Consider the following 16,842-nt stretch of genomic DNA (forward strand, 5'->3'; position numbering starts at 1 on the left):
ATCCCTGAGATGGAATCTGTGAGCATTTCAAAGACATTTAAGAGCTGATCATGCCTTCCAAGATGGTAGGCTCTAGCTGGAGAGATAAGTGTATTGCGATGGTTAATTTTATACGTCAACTTGGCTATGCCACAGTGTCCAGATATTTGGTCAAACATTATTTTGGATGTTTCTGTGAAACATGAGGTTTTTTGGATGAGATCATCACTTAAATCCTTTGACTTTGAGTAAAACAGATTGTTATAATTGTCAGCGAGGAGTTGCATTATCCTCAAGGTGACATCTAACAGTGTCAAGATGAGAGAGATGCCAACAAGAGGGATACCTCCAATCAGGAACTGGAAACTTGAACAGGATTCTGAATCAAAGTCTAGTTTGTATAGGTGGAGGAAGAAGGAAAAGCCTTCTGGATGGGAATACACATACACAAGAACAAATGTGTGAGCCAGGTGCCAGTGGCTCATGCTTATAATACTAGCTATGTAGGAGGTCAAACTCAGGAGGATGTGGGTTGGAAGCCAGCCTGGCCAAATAGTTCAAGAGACCTTATCTGAAAAAATACCCAACACATAAAACAGGCTGGAGGAGTGACTCAAGTGGAAGAGCCTACCTAGCAAGAGTGAAGCCTTGAGTTCAAACCTCAGTATCACAGAAAAAAATAAGTGTGGAGTCAGACTCAAGTAGGGACCAACTGAAGGGTCAAAGAGTCCTGGCACCAGCACCTTCCTCATGGCAGCTATCACAGTTGCAACTGGACTCTTGTAAATGGGGGTGTATGCAAAGCCTGTCTCCCTCTCTAGGAGGTAGGGTGGTGTCCTTTGTACGTGTGCCTTCCCTGTGCCCACTTATTTCCATTCTCAGCATGAGCTGACATTGAATAAATATTGTACAGTTAATGAATTCACTTTGTCCTCCCAGTAAATCATAACCTATGGCAGGAGCAGTTCCCTACACTGTTCCAAAAAGAGTCAAGAACTTGGCATTGATGCTTATGAGAACTGCTTTTCCTGATGAAGAGAGAATTTTATAACTTTCTGTTCCAAAATACAAACTTGTAAACAATTCAGACAATGCATAAAACTACAAAAAACCATTGCCTAGAGATGAAATATGAACGAAAATAACATTAAGTCACCTTCGACTGTGAAATTGACACATTATTATTGCCTGTTATGGGATCTTTGCTTGCTCTTGAACCAGACCCTTGTGTTTGTAGAATACCCGCTGCATGTGACAAATAAGCAAGCAACAAAGCCATAGAGCAGCCCTGCACTCGGGGAATGGCTTACTGATGAGTTTTCCAGAATCAAAGCTTTTATTAGTTCTGGGCTGTAGTGTGGTTGTGCCACCTCTTGGCTATGGGACACACACTCTTGTTTTTGTGCTTGAAAACACTTAACCCCAAAAAAAAAAAAAAAAAACACTTTTTTGAAAATGCATTTTTCTCCCCAAACTGCAGTGAAAAGTTTCTCAGAACATTTCTCTGAAACCATTTCCATTTTCTAGAAAAAGGGGTTGCTAAATTTTAAAGGGCCCTTTTCATGACTTCCTATTTAGGTCCCCTCTGGAAACTTGCCCACCTTAGTTTAATGAATTTTTTAGTTGTTACTTGTATCTAAAGATTACATTCTTCTTTTTACCCTGACAGGCCAAACTGGTTTAGTTTGGTCCCTTTTCAAAAATAAAAAGCAGCATTGTTCTTAGTAGAAAGGAATCCTTAGCACTTTTTCCCTTATTTATGTTTGGATTGTTTTTAATGTTAATCATTTTTAAGTAAATAAGTAATACATAAAATCCATCATTATTTGAAAATACATTTAAAATTTTAAGCAATTGTATAAAAGAAGTATTTGATTCAACAGGTCTTTTTTTTGCAGTACTGGGGCTTGAACTCAAGGCCTACACCTTGAGCCACTCCACCAGCCCTTTTCTGTAATGGGTATTTTCCAGATAGGGTCTCATGAACTATTTGCCTGGGCTGGCTTCGAACCAAAATCCTCCTGATCTCTGCCTCCTGAGTTGCTAGGATTACAGATGTGAACCACTGGTGCCTGGCTCTGATTCAACAAGTCTTAATCTGGTCTGTCTTTGTTTTTTTTGTTTGTTTGTTTTTTGGGTTTTTTGTTGTTGTTGTTGTTTTGTTTTGTTTTTGGGTTTTTTTGGCAGTTCTGGGGATCAGATCCAGGGAATTGGGCATGCAAGAACAGTGTTCTACCACTGAGCTATACCCCTGCTCTCTTTGCATTCTTTAGGATTGTTTTTATAGGGTTCAGTCTGCCAAGATCAAGTCATATGCTGGAGCAGGCAGTCTCTGCCTTCAAGGAAGGGCTCTGTAATCTGGTGAGGTAGCTATACCCTCTAGGACAGGACTGGCAGTCTCCTGGGGCATCAATACATTATTCCAGGCACAGACCACTAGGCTGTCAAGTAGAGAAGAACATCTGCTAGTTAGTGGCAACTCTTTGTTCATGCAAATGGTGGGCAGGTTCAAATAACAAGACCAAGGTAGACTTGTGCTAGACTCATGTACTAACTCACTGTGGGAGAGGAGGCCATTACTTAATTCTTTCTTGTTTACATAAAGGTCAGAACTAGATTTTGTGATTAGAATTTTTTCTCTTTTCTTCTGTGTGGTTAATTTTTTTAATGCATTATTTTCTTTCTAATCAAAAGCAACTTATTTGCACCCTATAAAACACAGAAGGGCTGGCAGAATGGCTTAAGTGATAGAGCACCTGCCTAGTAATCAGGAAGTCCTGAGTTCAAACCCCAGTAATGCCAAAAAAAAAAAAAAAGTTACCTTTAGCCAGGCATATTAGAAGTGTTCCAAGTGGTGGCTCATACCTATAATCCTAAGTACTCAGGAGGCAGAAATCAGGAGAATCGCAGTTTGAAGCCAGCCCAGGCAAAAAAATCTTGAAAAACCCACTACAAAGGGCTGGTGGAGTTGCTCAAGATGTAGGGCCTGAGTTCAAACCCAGTACTGCAAAAATAAATAAATAAATAAAACACAGAAAATATAGAAGTCACAGGAGAAAATTAAAATCTCACAAATGGGGAAACTTACGACATAGGATCAAATTCTTCCCCATATCAACTAGATGCAGTAAGCCTCTAGTTCTCAGGTCCTAGAGCCTGAGAACTAAGCTGCTGGTTTTGACAGTGCAGAATTTGCTCTGATCTAAGCACCTAGAACTATAAACCTCTGGCTTTTAACACTTTGACCCATAAGCCTCTAGTTCTCAGCGTCTAGAGCCATAAGCCTCTGGTTTTGTAAACCTAGCTTGTAAGCTTCTAGCACTCAGAGCTCAGGGCTGCCAACAATAAGGGAGCTCCTCCTTGTTCATTCATGATTTCCATCTAAATAGGGCAAAAGACACTCAGCAAAATGTTTTTGACAGCATGATTTCACTCAAACCTCATGAATAGCTACTCTTATTACTGTTGATTAATAGAGAACACTAAGGATAGGAGAAGTTAAGAAAGTTGCCCAAGGTCTCCACAGTGAGTGGAGAGTCAGGATTTGAACTCAGGACTTAATTCCTACCTATATTAGAGAGAACTAGATAGAATAAAACATACTTTGGAGTAAGAAGCACTTTGGTGATGGATGGGATAGATTCTTCCATGAGTCCAACTAGCTAATTAGTTCCATTTATTATCATTGGGACAGCTAATGCAAAGTGCAAATTTATTGTAGGTGTAGCTTAGTAAGAAAAAAGTTGCAGATCAATTAATTTACAACAAAATAATAATATAATAATAATAGCAAGCATTACTATGGAGCCTTCTGTATGCCACATAAAGTTCTTCTATTCTTTCTTCTCTTCTTCTCCACCTCCTCCTCCTCCTCCTCCTTCTCTGGTGCTGGGGATCCAGCCTAGGACCTTGTGCTTGCTAGGCAAGTGCCATACCACTAAGTGATCTCCAGCCCACGTAAAGCTCCTCTAAGAGCTTAATCCTTAGAGGACTCACTGAATCCTCACAGGAAGCCTAAGGCAGAGGTGCTGTCATTATCATTCCCATTTCACAGATAAGGAAACAGGTACAGTCAGCTCAAGGAACTTACCATGAGCACACACTGGAAAGTATCAGAGGGAGGCCGTAAATTCAGGCAGGTTAGTGGCAGAAATGTGGGCTCTGAGTCACAGGCCATGAAGCTTCCAGGGCAGGGGCTTCTGCAATGTCAAGGTGGCCCTATGTGAGGCCAGCCTCACCAAAGCAACCCATGTCCCTAAGAAAAAACCAAGGAGCAGACTTTTGCTTCTTAAGTCACTTTATAAATGTGGTCAGTGAGGTGTAAAATGGCCTGAGGACATTTGAAAAATAGAGCCTGAAGGCTGGCATGATCAGACTTCACTCCCTTATGAGTATAAGCCACTTGTTCGTATGACCCAAACCATGGAAAGGGGTCCCTTGTCCAGACATTATTTTCTGAATTGGCTGGGAGGTTGTTTGTAGAAGCTTGAGGAGTTATTTGATAATGAGTCCATACAGAGGCTTTTCTCAGGCTTTGATGAAATCTTTTCATTATGCAGATGTGACCTTCTTGATACTTAATAGAGCTTTGCTTAATTTGAATGCTTATGGAATTCTGTTTGGAGAGATTGCTATTAACAGAAACTACTCATTAGTTCTCATAAGTTTGGGTATCTTTCTGTAATGGAGAATACATTTTTTTCAAAAACTCATACCTACCCCTCGTGAACTAGACTCAGAAAGGGGAGTATGGCTGGGCGCTGTTGGCACATGCCTGTAATCCTGACTACTCAGGAGACAGAGAACAGGAGGATCACAGTTCGAGGTAAGCCCAGACAAAAAGTGAGACCCTACCTCAAAAATACTCAACACTTTAAAAAGATCCAACAGAGTGGCTCAAGCGGTAAAGCACCTTCCTAGCAAGCATGAGGCCCTGAGTTCAAGTCCCAGTACTGCCAAAGAAAAAAAGGTTGGGGGAAAAAGGGGGTGAGCTCGTGTGCATCTTTGGTCCATGGGACCCAAGTCTCCTTTCCCAAGTGGTTGTCAGGTGAGCACCAGGAGCCACCCACAGTCCTAATTCCTGTTGCAGATTCGTCAAGGGCCCCACTGCTCAGGCAGAGCCCAAACTCTGGCTGCATACTCCAAGCCCATCCCAATGACACCCTAGCTGCCCTTGCCAGCTGTCCTCCTAGCCCTCCTCCAGTGCTGTCTACAACACCCCACTTCCCCCAGAGTACCTTCTGCATGTTCCTTCCTGCCAGAAACATAGTTCTATTCATCTCACCCTTCAAGACTCTAGCAGGGTCTTCTTCCCCGTCTGCCCTGGGAGAAAGATTATCCCCACCCCTAGTGCCATGGCATAGTTCTGGAATTGCCTGATTATGCACAAATTATTTAATTATGAGTTTCTGCCTCTCTAAATGAAGAGTCTGGGGATCTGTTTATTTGCTTTTATTTTTTTCCTCATCCCCATCTGACACATGACTTGCGATGACCTGAAAAAAAAAATGAACTGGGCCATTAGGCTCTGCTTTTATGCAAGTGAGCTAAAGAAACATGGGAAGAACTAGTGGGGGAAGAGGGAAAAGGTGAGGCTGTCACATGAACAGGAGAGAACAGGACTTGAAGATAGGAATGCCTGCTGCTGAAGTGCCCAGAGCTGCCTTAGCTCCACAGAGACCATCCAGTTCTTGTCCCTGGGAGGCCCAGCTGAACTGTGGCCACTTTTCTTGATTTCTGAGACCCAGTTCTCTTTGAAAGAAGCCAGTCTCCAAGATGGTCCCATGATCATCACCTCCTGGTATCTGCCATTGTATATCTCTTTTCACATTGAATAAAGCTGACTTGTGTTACCAATAGGATATTAGAGAAGTGATAGTTGTGACTTTCAAGATCGATCATAGAAGACATTGAAGATTCTCCCTTGGTCTCTTGAGTCACTGATTCTCAGAGAAGCCAGTCACCCTGTTGTGAAGACCCTCATGCAACATTGTGGAGAGACCTATGTGGTGAAGTTCTGCTGCCAACAACCAATACCAGTTTCCTAAGCATGTAAGTGAGCTTGAAGATTTGAATCCTCCTTTCCCAGTCAAGCCTTTGGCTAACATCTTGAATACATAATTCAAGAGCCAAAACCCTTGGCTAAAACTGTTTCAAATTCATGACTCACAAAAATTGTGTGAGATGATGAATGTTTGCTGTCATTTTTTGTCACTAAAGATTGGGGTAAAATGTTATGTGGTTTCTTTACAACAAAAATCTCTTATGTTGGCTTGTGTGTAAATAGCCACCACATGTAACATAATGACATTTTGGACTAATGTGCCATGATGGTCTCATAAGATTATATCACCTGTGACACTGTAGCTATCTTAAGTTTTGCAGGTATATTCTATGATATTTGCACAATGGCAAAATGGCCCTAAAGGGCATTTCTCAGACCATGTCCCCATCATTAAGTGATGCTTGACTGCACTTGCAGTTTACTCATGGTTACTTCTTGTGGTTGGCAGGTTCCCATTTACAAACTACGGGCTGATATGCCCTAGGATTAGCACCTGCTCCATTGTAAAGATAGAAGAAACCTCTCTCTCTCTCTCTCCTTTTCTTTCTTTCTCTCTCCTTCTAACATGCTACTTATATTTGCTGTGATGCTGTTTTCAAAGAACTTTTCGCTTATATCCCATTGACCCTCTCAGCAATTGACTTGGAAATGTAGTTCTAGGTCTCAGATGTACTTACAGCTATAGATTAATTTACATTGAGAACTTTGCATAAGTGCATGGATAAAGTAGATTTTGCAGTGCTTTCACTTATATGTGACCAATAGATTTGTTTACAAAACAAATACTGAATCCCTACTACGTATAAGGAGTTAGAAGGAAGTAGAAATAGAGAGGAAGCAAAAATTAATCTCACCTCCAGAGAATTTATAATCTAGTAGGATCTTTCGAACTTACACATAAAAAACTAAAATACTATGCAGAAGCTTCTTTTTTTGGGAGCACTGGAATTTGAACTTAGGTTTCACCCTTGCTAGGCAGGTGGTCTTACTGCTTGAGTCACTCCACAGGCCCTTTTTTGTGATGGGTTTTTTTCAAAATAGGGTCTCGAAAACTATTTGCCCAGGGCTGGTTTCAAACAGGGATCCTCCTGATCTCTGCCTCCCGAGTAGCTAAGATTACAGGTGTAAGTCACCAGCGCCCAGCACTATGCAAAAACTTTTAAAGCCTACATGTGATCAAGCAGTGGATAATCTTCCCTGCTAGAATGTGATACCGACAAGGGCAAGGATTTGTCCTTAACTCCAACACTCCAGAGCTGTACCTGGCACATTTTGTTATATTTGGTGCATACCAAATATTTATTAGTGAACCTCCCTGTTTTCACATAACAACCTGCTGAGAAAAACATAATGCTTAGTGTTTGAGTCCAGAATCAGCCTCCAGGATTTGGATCCTAGATTCATTACTTGCTGAGAAGTGATCCTGAAGTTATTGACTGTCTCTGTGACTCAGTTTCCTGACATGAAAAGTGTGGGTAATAATAGTACCTAGTTACAGTACCAAATAATAGTACCCACAGAGTCATGAGTGTCACGAATAATTCATGTACCACACTTGGAACAGAGCTGGAACCATAATAAACACTAACATGTCAACTCATTACTGTCACTACATTGATGCCCATTTCACAAAGAAGTAGAGGCCTGGAGATGACCAGTAGCCATGCCTGTGGCTTGTTGTTCTTGCTTTGTGTTGTTTTTGTAGTGCTAGGGCTCAAGCCCGGGCCTGTGTACTAAGCAGATGCTCTACTACTGAGCTACACTCCCACCCTTATCCTGGTACCTTTTTTTTTTCCTTTTTGGTGGGACTGGGGTTTGAACTAAGAGCTTTGCACTTGCAAAGCAGGTGCTATCCACTTTAGCTATACCTCCAGTCTATTTCTTGCTGGTTATTTTGGAGATGGGGATCTTTTGAACTATTTGTCCAAAGTGGCCTTGAACTGTGATCCTTCCACTCTCAGTCTCTCAAGTAGCTAGGATTACAGGAGTGAGGCATGGATGTCTAGCTATCCTGGTACTTTTAACTGTATCACTTTATCTCCAAAAAAGGTGATAAAAGCAGGCAGACCAAGATCGGTGTCACAGTATTTTCTTGTAAAGGAGGAGCTCACTTTCATCCAAAGATGATGACCAAATCTCTGGAAAACAGTCTGTTCTGAACTGAAGCCAATGGGATCCTCGCCACAAGAGGCTTTTACTACTTTCCCTCTTAGCGGGTTGGCAGTTTCTGTAGAGAAGCCCCTTGGGGTGGATGTAGCCTTTACTGCACGACTCACCAGACAGTTTATAGCATAACTTAGAAACACCAGGGATAGCAGGATTACTAATCACACTGTCTGCTGATGTAAACTCTATTTGGATACAATAATGGTTTAAAATAACCTGCAGTACAATTACCACCCTGAGGATGAGGCTGGTTGAATGACTACAGAAATATCATTCAGATAGTTCATTAACTAATTACAAAGCCCACAAACAGAGCCTCTTGCAAGGCAGGGGCCGTGGGGATAACTCACAGAGCTGAGCTTGGGAGCCAGGGGGTGTTCAGTTCTCTCTTCTGGCACCGGTCTCACTCTTGACTGACAAAAGGATTCTTCCTTCCCTCACTGTCTGTACTATCCATGGAAAAGTGCTATGGGAAGTCCAGAAATTCTTCCATACTGTGTCCATATGGCATCTAAAAACCCCTCCTCCTCTCATGGCTCACTACATTTATAACTCAACACAGAATCTCTGAGCGCTTGGACCAGACAAGCAGGTGGCTGGTCATTCACTTACTTTGAATCTATTGTCTTTGCTGCCTGGAGGGGCTGTGAGCACTGAATGGGAGAAATGTTTCTAGGGACAAAAGGACCCCACTGCCCTGCTGTGTGGAGATCAACTGCTGGAGGAACATGAGTTCTCCATACACAGGACTAGGGTGACAACCCCACCGACTGGGCTGGTTGTTTTACCAGCATAAGGGGATTTTTAAAAATTGGTTAGAGTTGTAAAGATGTTTGGAAAGTGTATAGGAGCTTGGCAACTTTGGACAAGTCACTGTTTGGATCTTGGGTGGGTAATAATGGTGTCTAAGAGCTAGTGGATTGGATGACATAAGGAATGTAAAGTTTCTAGCATAATACTTGGCAAGAAGCCTGGCTCAGTAAATGTCGAGCTATTCTGTCATGTGCCTGCACACACAAGCTTCCATGTGACCTTTAGAAGAGAACAAATTTGGACTGTGCTCCTTTTTCAGCTGAAGCTCTGTCAGTGTTCAGGCCCCATGCTCAGATGGCCCAACTTGTAATGGTATCTAAGACCAACTCCTCAAAATTCTCCTGAACTTTTAAAATCAACAACAAGCACATCCTACCTCCTGCCTGGCAAAGGTCTCCCAACAGTACCATTTAGAATTGTCAGACCTCAGATCCCCTCCCCACTTTGTTTTGGGAAAAAAAAATTTTTTTTAATTATTAGCATATAATAATTGTACATGGGGGATATATTGTGACATTTATATATGTGCTTACAATCTATTTTAATTAGATTCACCCCCCCCCCCCAAAAAAAATTCTTTGCAACGTAATTGAGCCTAGCTGGCTGAAATACACTATTTTTCTATTTTCCTCCAAAGTGAATGCCAGACATTTCTGGGGCCAAAGACAGGATTAACGTTTTTCAACCTAGTAAACACACCCATCTGGCTTCAACATAGGGAGCATTAGTGCTGCAGCCATTTCCTGTAATCGGCTTGAACAATCCAGGCTGCAAGCTTGGAAATTAAATTCTAGAAATGATTTTCCCATCCTGGAAGCTGTTTCAATTACAGGTTCTTGCAGCTGAACCTCGGGAAAGAGGCAAACTTAAAAGCTCTTGCACTTATGTAATGAGTTGGTACAAAGGGAACCTGGCCATGACAACGAGGAAGATGCCACCTGGAGGCTGAGAGCACAGCCGTTGGGCAGAGCTGTGTACCTGCACTGAGCACCTGCTGCAAGTCAGACATCTGAGACTCTGATCAACACAGGGAGCTGCAGTCGGCTCCTCCTTGAAGACTTGTAGTCCAATGCTGGAGACCCATCACCAGGTCATATCCATATAGTAGCTGGCACTAAACACTGCTGCTGTGGAAGCATTCACTCAGGTTGGGGCTGGGAAGACATGATGGTGTTAATCAATCTCCATGATTGACACTAGTCAGCTTTGTGAAGAAAGGGGGGAAGTGCAGAGGAAAGAGCTGGCAAGGTCTGAAAGGTATGTAATAGTGTGTGTGTGTGTGTGTGTGTGTGTGCATTTGAAGGCAACTCCAGCCTGCCCCAGGATTCAAGTTCAAGGAAGGCAGTTTGAGGAGACTAGCTGGGCACACCTTTGCTCCTCTTTTAGCATTGGAAAATCCTTTAGACACTACCTCAGCATCTTGTCTTCAAGACACCAGGTGTGAGAGATGGAGTACCACAAGCCTTCCCAAGATTTGCAGGGTACATCTTTGTATTTCCAGGTTTCATCTTTACAGCACAATGTGGCACTGGCAGTAGTATTAGGCTTCAGTGGGTAGCAGAACAGCCAGTCCACAGAGGCCAAAGAACCAGCTCCCAGGGGAAGAACTCAGGACACAATAATCAGTCTTGGAAGGTTTCCACTATAGGCCTTAGGAACAAATTTCAGAGGTCATTAGGGAAGTGACCATGGGGTGTTTTGACAGCAAATATGACTTTACCAAAAGTTCCTGCAGTATGGAAATGACTCGGGAGTCAAATGCAGGCTCATTTCTGCATTCACTGGTTCATGAAGCAACAGCCTGTCCTTGTTCCTTTTTTCCCTACCCCTCGATTTGGGTGAAGGATGATTTAATAAGGGAGGGCTGAACAATGGGGCCTGCAAGCATCTGGCCGCCATCATTCTACTTGGGGTTGGTGCTAATAGTTAGTCAGAGCTGCATTTAAGTGAGTCCTAACCCTATCAGTTGTCTGTTGGATTTATGTGATTTAAAAAAAATTTTTTTTTACTTTAATTTCATGAAGTGCCAAATTCCTCACTGTTAAAATGGAACAGTGGAGCATGGGTCACTGTAGGTGTCAAATGAATGTTCATGGGAGGTCTGGTATCACATGAGTGTTGGTAATAATGGGTTTTATCCAGGTGCTGCTGGGTGAAATGTTGCAGCTAATGCCTACTCTTGAACTTCTCTAGCCAGTCTGAGGTATTTGGAGGCCTCCTGTTCTGTCACATGGTGGGTAACAGAGTTAGCCTGCCCATAATCACACACTCAGGAATCCAAGGTCAGCTATTCTTAAGAGCCTCCCACCAGTCTCTCCTTCTCCAAGCTCAAATAGGAACCTGGCGCCTTCTTGATCACCTTCTCTACACAAGGCTGTGGGGAAAGGGCACTGACTGGAAGTGATTCACTCTGGGTTTTCACTCACTGCAGTAATAGAAGTTGAATATTTCTGTGCTCTTCTCAGTTTTGAAATCCCAGAAGAGGGAAGATTTTGTTTGTTAGAGGTTAAAAAAAAATCACCTTAAATATATAGGGTAGCAGAGTGGCTCAAGTGGTAGAACGCCTACCTAGCAAAGCATGAGGCCCTGAGTTCAAACTCCAGTACCGCAAAAAAAAAAAAAAATTGTGCTGGTGGAGTGGCTCAAGTGGTAGATCGCCTGCCTAGCAAGAGTGAGGCCCTGAGTTCAGACCCCATTGCCACCAAAAAAAAAAAAAAAAAAAAAAAATGTGATTTTAGTCAGGCACCAGTGGCTCATGTCTGTAATCCTAGTTATTCAGGAGGCAGAGATCAGGAGAATCATGGTTCAAAGCCACCCCAGGCAAAATAGTTCTTGAGACCCTACCTCAAGAAAAATGCATCACAAAAAAGGCTGGTGGAATGGCTCAAGGTGTAGGCCCTGAGTTTAAAACCCAGTACTGCAAAAACAAAAACAAAAACAAAAAAACCCCAAGCTGGGCATGGTGGTTCAAGCCTATAATCCTATCTACTTGAAAGACAGAGATGTAGAGGTTTGAAGTTTGAGACCAGCACAGGCAGAACGTTTGAGAGATCTATCTCAACCAACAGGTGAAGAAGTGGTAGCACATGCTTGTCATCCCAGTTACTTGGGAAAGCACAAATAGGAGAATTGCTATCCAGACCAGCCTGGACATTATGTGAGACCCTATCTCAAAAATAACCAATGCACAAAACCAAGAAAACAAGAGGCCCTGAGTTCAACTCCCAGTACTGCCAAAAGAACCCCAAAATAGTATAGGACTCTGAAGCTGAGTTTTTTGCTTCTCTTGGTCTGTTTCCTAACCTATAAATGAGAAATAATAGTAATACCTTCCACTTAGGGTTATTGTGGAGAATAAATGAAGGCAAAGGAACAAAGTCTTACAGAAAGCAAGCAATTATCACCATAGCCATCCTATTTACTGAGATGACCTAGGGTCTCTTTCCAGACATCTTCCATGCTTACGAGAAAATACACTTACACACACGTGTACACAGAGGGGTTATATTTAAAACTCCTTGACTTACTATTTCAATTAAAGTAAGCTCAGGTATGTTTCCATATTAATGCATATTGACTCTTCACATTCTTTTTGAATGACTGGGCAGTATTTCATTGAATGGGTGTGCCACAAATTATATGAGCAAAGGGGGACACTTAAAATATATAATTACGTATTTGTTCAGAGGATTTATATTTGAAAATGCATGTGGGCAACCATTTGAATAATTTAAACACATTTTGAACATTTACAAATCCTATAACAATGCTGTTGAGGGAAACGAACTCAAATCAAGAGTACTATGGACCACAATGGACTTGCCTAATGAGGCAAGTTAAAAACAGTCTATGTTACTATACTTATTCCAGATTAATTTGGAACAGAATGGAGCATTAACGGAGGTGTGATAGTTGTTTGTTCAAGCTTTTAACTAAAATATAAAAGGTCCAGTGGTTTTACTATTATATTTTCCATTTGGTCTCCCAGTACCTCAAATTCAATCAGTGTCCTGCTGTTTAGAGGTATTTTGAAATGTGCTAAGTCTTAATTGAAGTGGAATTGCCTGAAACCAGAGTTAATACCAGGAGCAACAGGGAGTCGAATTTATGGAGGTAAACTGTTGCTAGCTCTGCATGTCGACTCCTTTTGGCTCCTAGGGCCAGTTTAAAAGCTGACTGAAGACTGGATAGTTGGGGACCTAGCTGGATCCAGTCAGAGAAGCAGCTCTGGAGATTCTGCTGAGCTTTGGTCTCCCTTGGAATGTAAGAAAGATTTGTGTTCCAGGGCCTAGGATCACATGGCACCTGGCCAAGTGATTCCCAAAAAAGTTATGAAGCCTACTGGACACACCAGTTACTGTGCTGGGAGTTAGAGATAAGTAGGCAACAGGATGAGACTGGGTTTCTACTCTCATGGGGCTTCTATTCTAGTCGGGGGGATTGACATAAGCAAGCAAGTAAACAAAATAAATAGAGCTTTTAATTAACCCCATGAGAAAATAAACAGTGAAGAGTTTGTTGCATTGGTTCACTTTTTGATGCTATAACAAATACCTGAGGCTGGTTACTTTATTGAGAAAAGAGCTTTATTTAGCTCACAATTCTAGAGGTTCAAGAGCATTGCATTTGTAGCTGCTTGGCTCTGGTGAGGGCTTTATGGTGGATGGCATTTTGATGAGTGTGTGTGTAAGAGGGAGAGATCACATGGCAAGACAAGACAGAAAGCAAGAGTCTGAGGAAGGACCAGGCTTACTCTTTTCCTAACAACTCATTCATTCTTGCAGGAACTAATCCAGTCCCATGTAACTTGCATTAATCCCTTTGGAAGGTGGAGCCCCCAAGACCCACCTCTTAAAGGTTCCACCTCAACTCCATCATACTGAGGACCAAGATCCTAGTACATGAACCTTTGGGGACACATTCAAACCATTTCCAATCCACAGCCTCTGCTTTTAATAGGAGGTTATGAGAACTATGACTTGATAGATGAGAAGGGCCCAGCTCTAGGGAGAGCTGAGAATGACCAATATAGGCAAAAAAGAAGAGCAAGAGCAAAGGCCCTGGGGTGAGAAGATTTGTATACTTGATGAACTGGAAAAAAAAAAAAAAAGCCCACATGGATCATAATGAGGAGCAGGAGCAGAATCTAAGCCAATAGGGGCCGTATCTTGTGGGGCTGTATAGAACACAGGGAGTTTAGCTTTTGGTCTAAATGCTATGAAGACCACAGAAAAATTTAAACAAACAATGGGAATAATCTGATTCCTATCTTTTCAAAAAGATAACTTGATTACTACATGGATAACACAATGAAAGGAAGGAGACCAGTGAAGGAAGAGGCTGAAGTTTTCCTTGTAAGAAATAATGCTAGTGGAGGCAGCAGCTTCAGCACAGTTATAAACTCCCCTCCTCCTTCAGCTCCAGCAGATCAGAGTCCACTGTATGCTGCAGAACACACACAAACATTTCCAGAGTTTCCCAACCAGCTGCTCATCAGTTCTCTACTGAGCACCTGGGCAATAGAAGTTAGAGGCTACACTAAGAGACACTGCCTCACTGGAGAAATCAAACACCCCCACATGAATTAAATTGTAAGTTCCAGGCTGCAGGCTCTGGTGAGTGTGAGCACTAGAGTCAGAGGAAGCAGGGACTTGGTTGGCATCCAGTGCCTTTGGGACTCAATAGACAAAACTGTGACTTGTCTATGCTACCTTTCCTTCCCCTCCTAGGAATGCAGGCTGACCCAATCTCCCACTGACACTCTACCCAGATCCCTTTGGCAGTGTTAGTGACCCCCTAACACTCATCTGCTTGCTTTTTGAGGAGAGGTTACTGGGGATGAACCTAGGGCCTCATCATGCCGGGGAAGTGCTCCACCACTGAGGTGCACCTTCAGGCTCACGTTTGCTTTTTAAAAAGTTGCTGCAACCCTAATGTGTTTTTAGTTTTGAGTGTATATGGGAGAGATAGTTAATACCTGACTCTACTTAGTGAAGTTGGCCAGCAAGGCTCTGGTCTGCTGAACAGAAAGGCCACACATATCACAGGCTTGGGACTTAACAAGTGCTCTCTGTACAGTCAGAAAAAGCAAACCTCTGGGTAAGATTCTTGGAGAGACAGTTCTGGGGCTGAGTTTGGACAGCTTTTAGAGGCTGGCTTTGAGGATACAGGGCTTCCAACATAGGAGAAAAGTCTCAGCAGTGTTCAAGGGACAGTGCTGACTACGTAGATGGAGTACAAGGCTGTGTTTTCCACAAAGGGAGACAGGGTGGGGCTGCACCTGAAAACAAATTAAGAATGCCAGTCTGAGCATTTGAAATCTAAGCAGATAGAGCTATTCTCTTTCTGGTTGCTTTTAAGACCTTCTCTTTGTCTCTGGTGTTCTGTTTTCACTGTTGTGTTGAGGTGTGGATTTGTTTTTGCCTATAATATATAGTATATATTATGATATCTATTATTATGGTTTGAATTGTGAGCCCCTACTAATTCTTAAGTCCTAAACTACAGTCATTCAAAATGTGGTTGTGCTTGGAGACATGGTCTTTAAAGAGCTAATTAAGTTCAATGAGATCAGTAGGGTAAATCCTAATCCAATATAACTGCTGTCCTTATAAAAAGAAGAGGTCAGGATAACACACAGAAGACCACAGATCATGTGAAGACACAAGGAAAAGACAGCTATCTGCAAGCCAAGGAGAGATGTTTAGGAGAAAGCCACCCTGCTGACTTTTCTTATTTTGCTGCTGTGATGATGGATCACATAGATCTGACAGCAGGAGCCCCTACAGCCAAATGCAGAGCTAGCACAATGTCTGGGAGAAGAAAAGGCAGGGTGGTCTGCCATTCTCGAGGAAGGGAGCAGGCCAGCCATCTAGTACTCCTGCTAGAGGAAAGACAGCCATACTCATATCCCAGGTCCCTTTTACTCAGTAATTCTGTGCCTTGGAAAATGTGACCCACTATGTGAAACTCTCCTTGACTTTGGTGTGAAATCAGGCTCAGGGTGAGAGAACAGGAAAGGACCCTGAATTCCTTCTCTTGGAGGGCAATGACTCCCAAGAAGACAGGCCTGTTTCCCTATTTTAAAAATTAAATTAGCACAGTTAATTTGGGGCTTAATAGATATTACTTTTCTTGGTTTCCCTTCCACTCAACAACCTGCCATCTCCTAAAATGACATGCTTGCCCAACCAAGCCTTTCCATGACTGATTGCCTTGTCTTTGGTCCCTATGGGTCAGCAGGTGGCTGGATCCTTGGAGACAGAGCTCCCTCTGCTGGCTCAAGAGTGGAGCCTTCAGGATGTTGGACAGAACCTTCCCAAGGTATTATCATAATCCATAATAATAATCCATAGCGTTCTCTTTATGAGATGGGACAGTTATCAGTTGCTGTAGATTATTAGTGTTAATATGAAGAATGGTAAGGGCTCCGGAGTCTCTGAGGCCTCTAGGTGGCAGTGACCTTTGGCATACTTCTTAACCTCTGGGAGCCTCAGTTTCTCATCTTTATAGTGAATATTATAATGCTGCGTCAGTCAGGGTTCAGGGAGAAAGACATAAATGACTGATTTAACAGAGAGAATAGGGAGAAGTTGCTAAACACATCTTGGAGGTCCGAAAAGTCAAACTGGGCATTTGGCGATTTCCAAGAATAATTGTGGGAAGCAACTGCCATCTTTGGTGAAGGGAAGAGGTTGGGATTATCAGAAGTGTAGCAGTTACTTACTGCTGCATAACAAACTAGCCCCAATTTTAGAGGCTTCCCATTCTCAAAGCTGGCTTGCTGGGCTCGTTCACATTGCCCTCTTCTGCTGGGAAGT

The sequence above is a fragment of the Castor canadensis genome, chromosome 7 (genome assembly GCF_047511655.1).
Source record: "Castor canadensis chromosome 7, mCasCan1.hap1v2, whole genome shotgun sequence".
Taxonomy (NCBI): domain Eukaryota; kingdom Metazoa; phylum Chordata; class Mammalia; order Rodentia; family Castoridae; genus Castor; species Castor canadensis.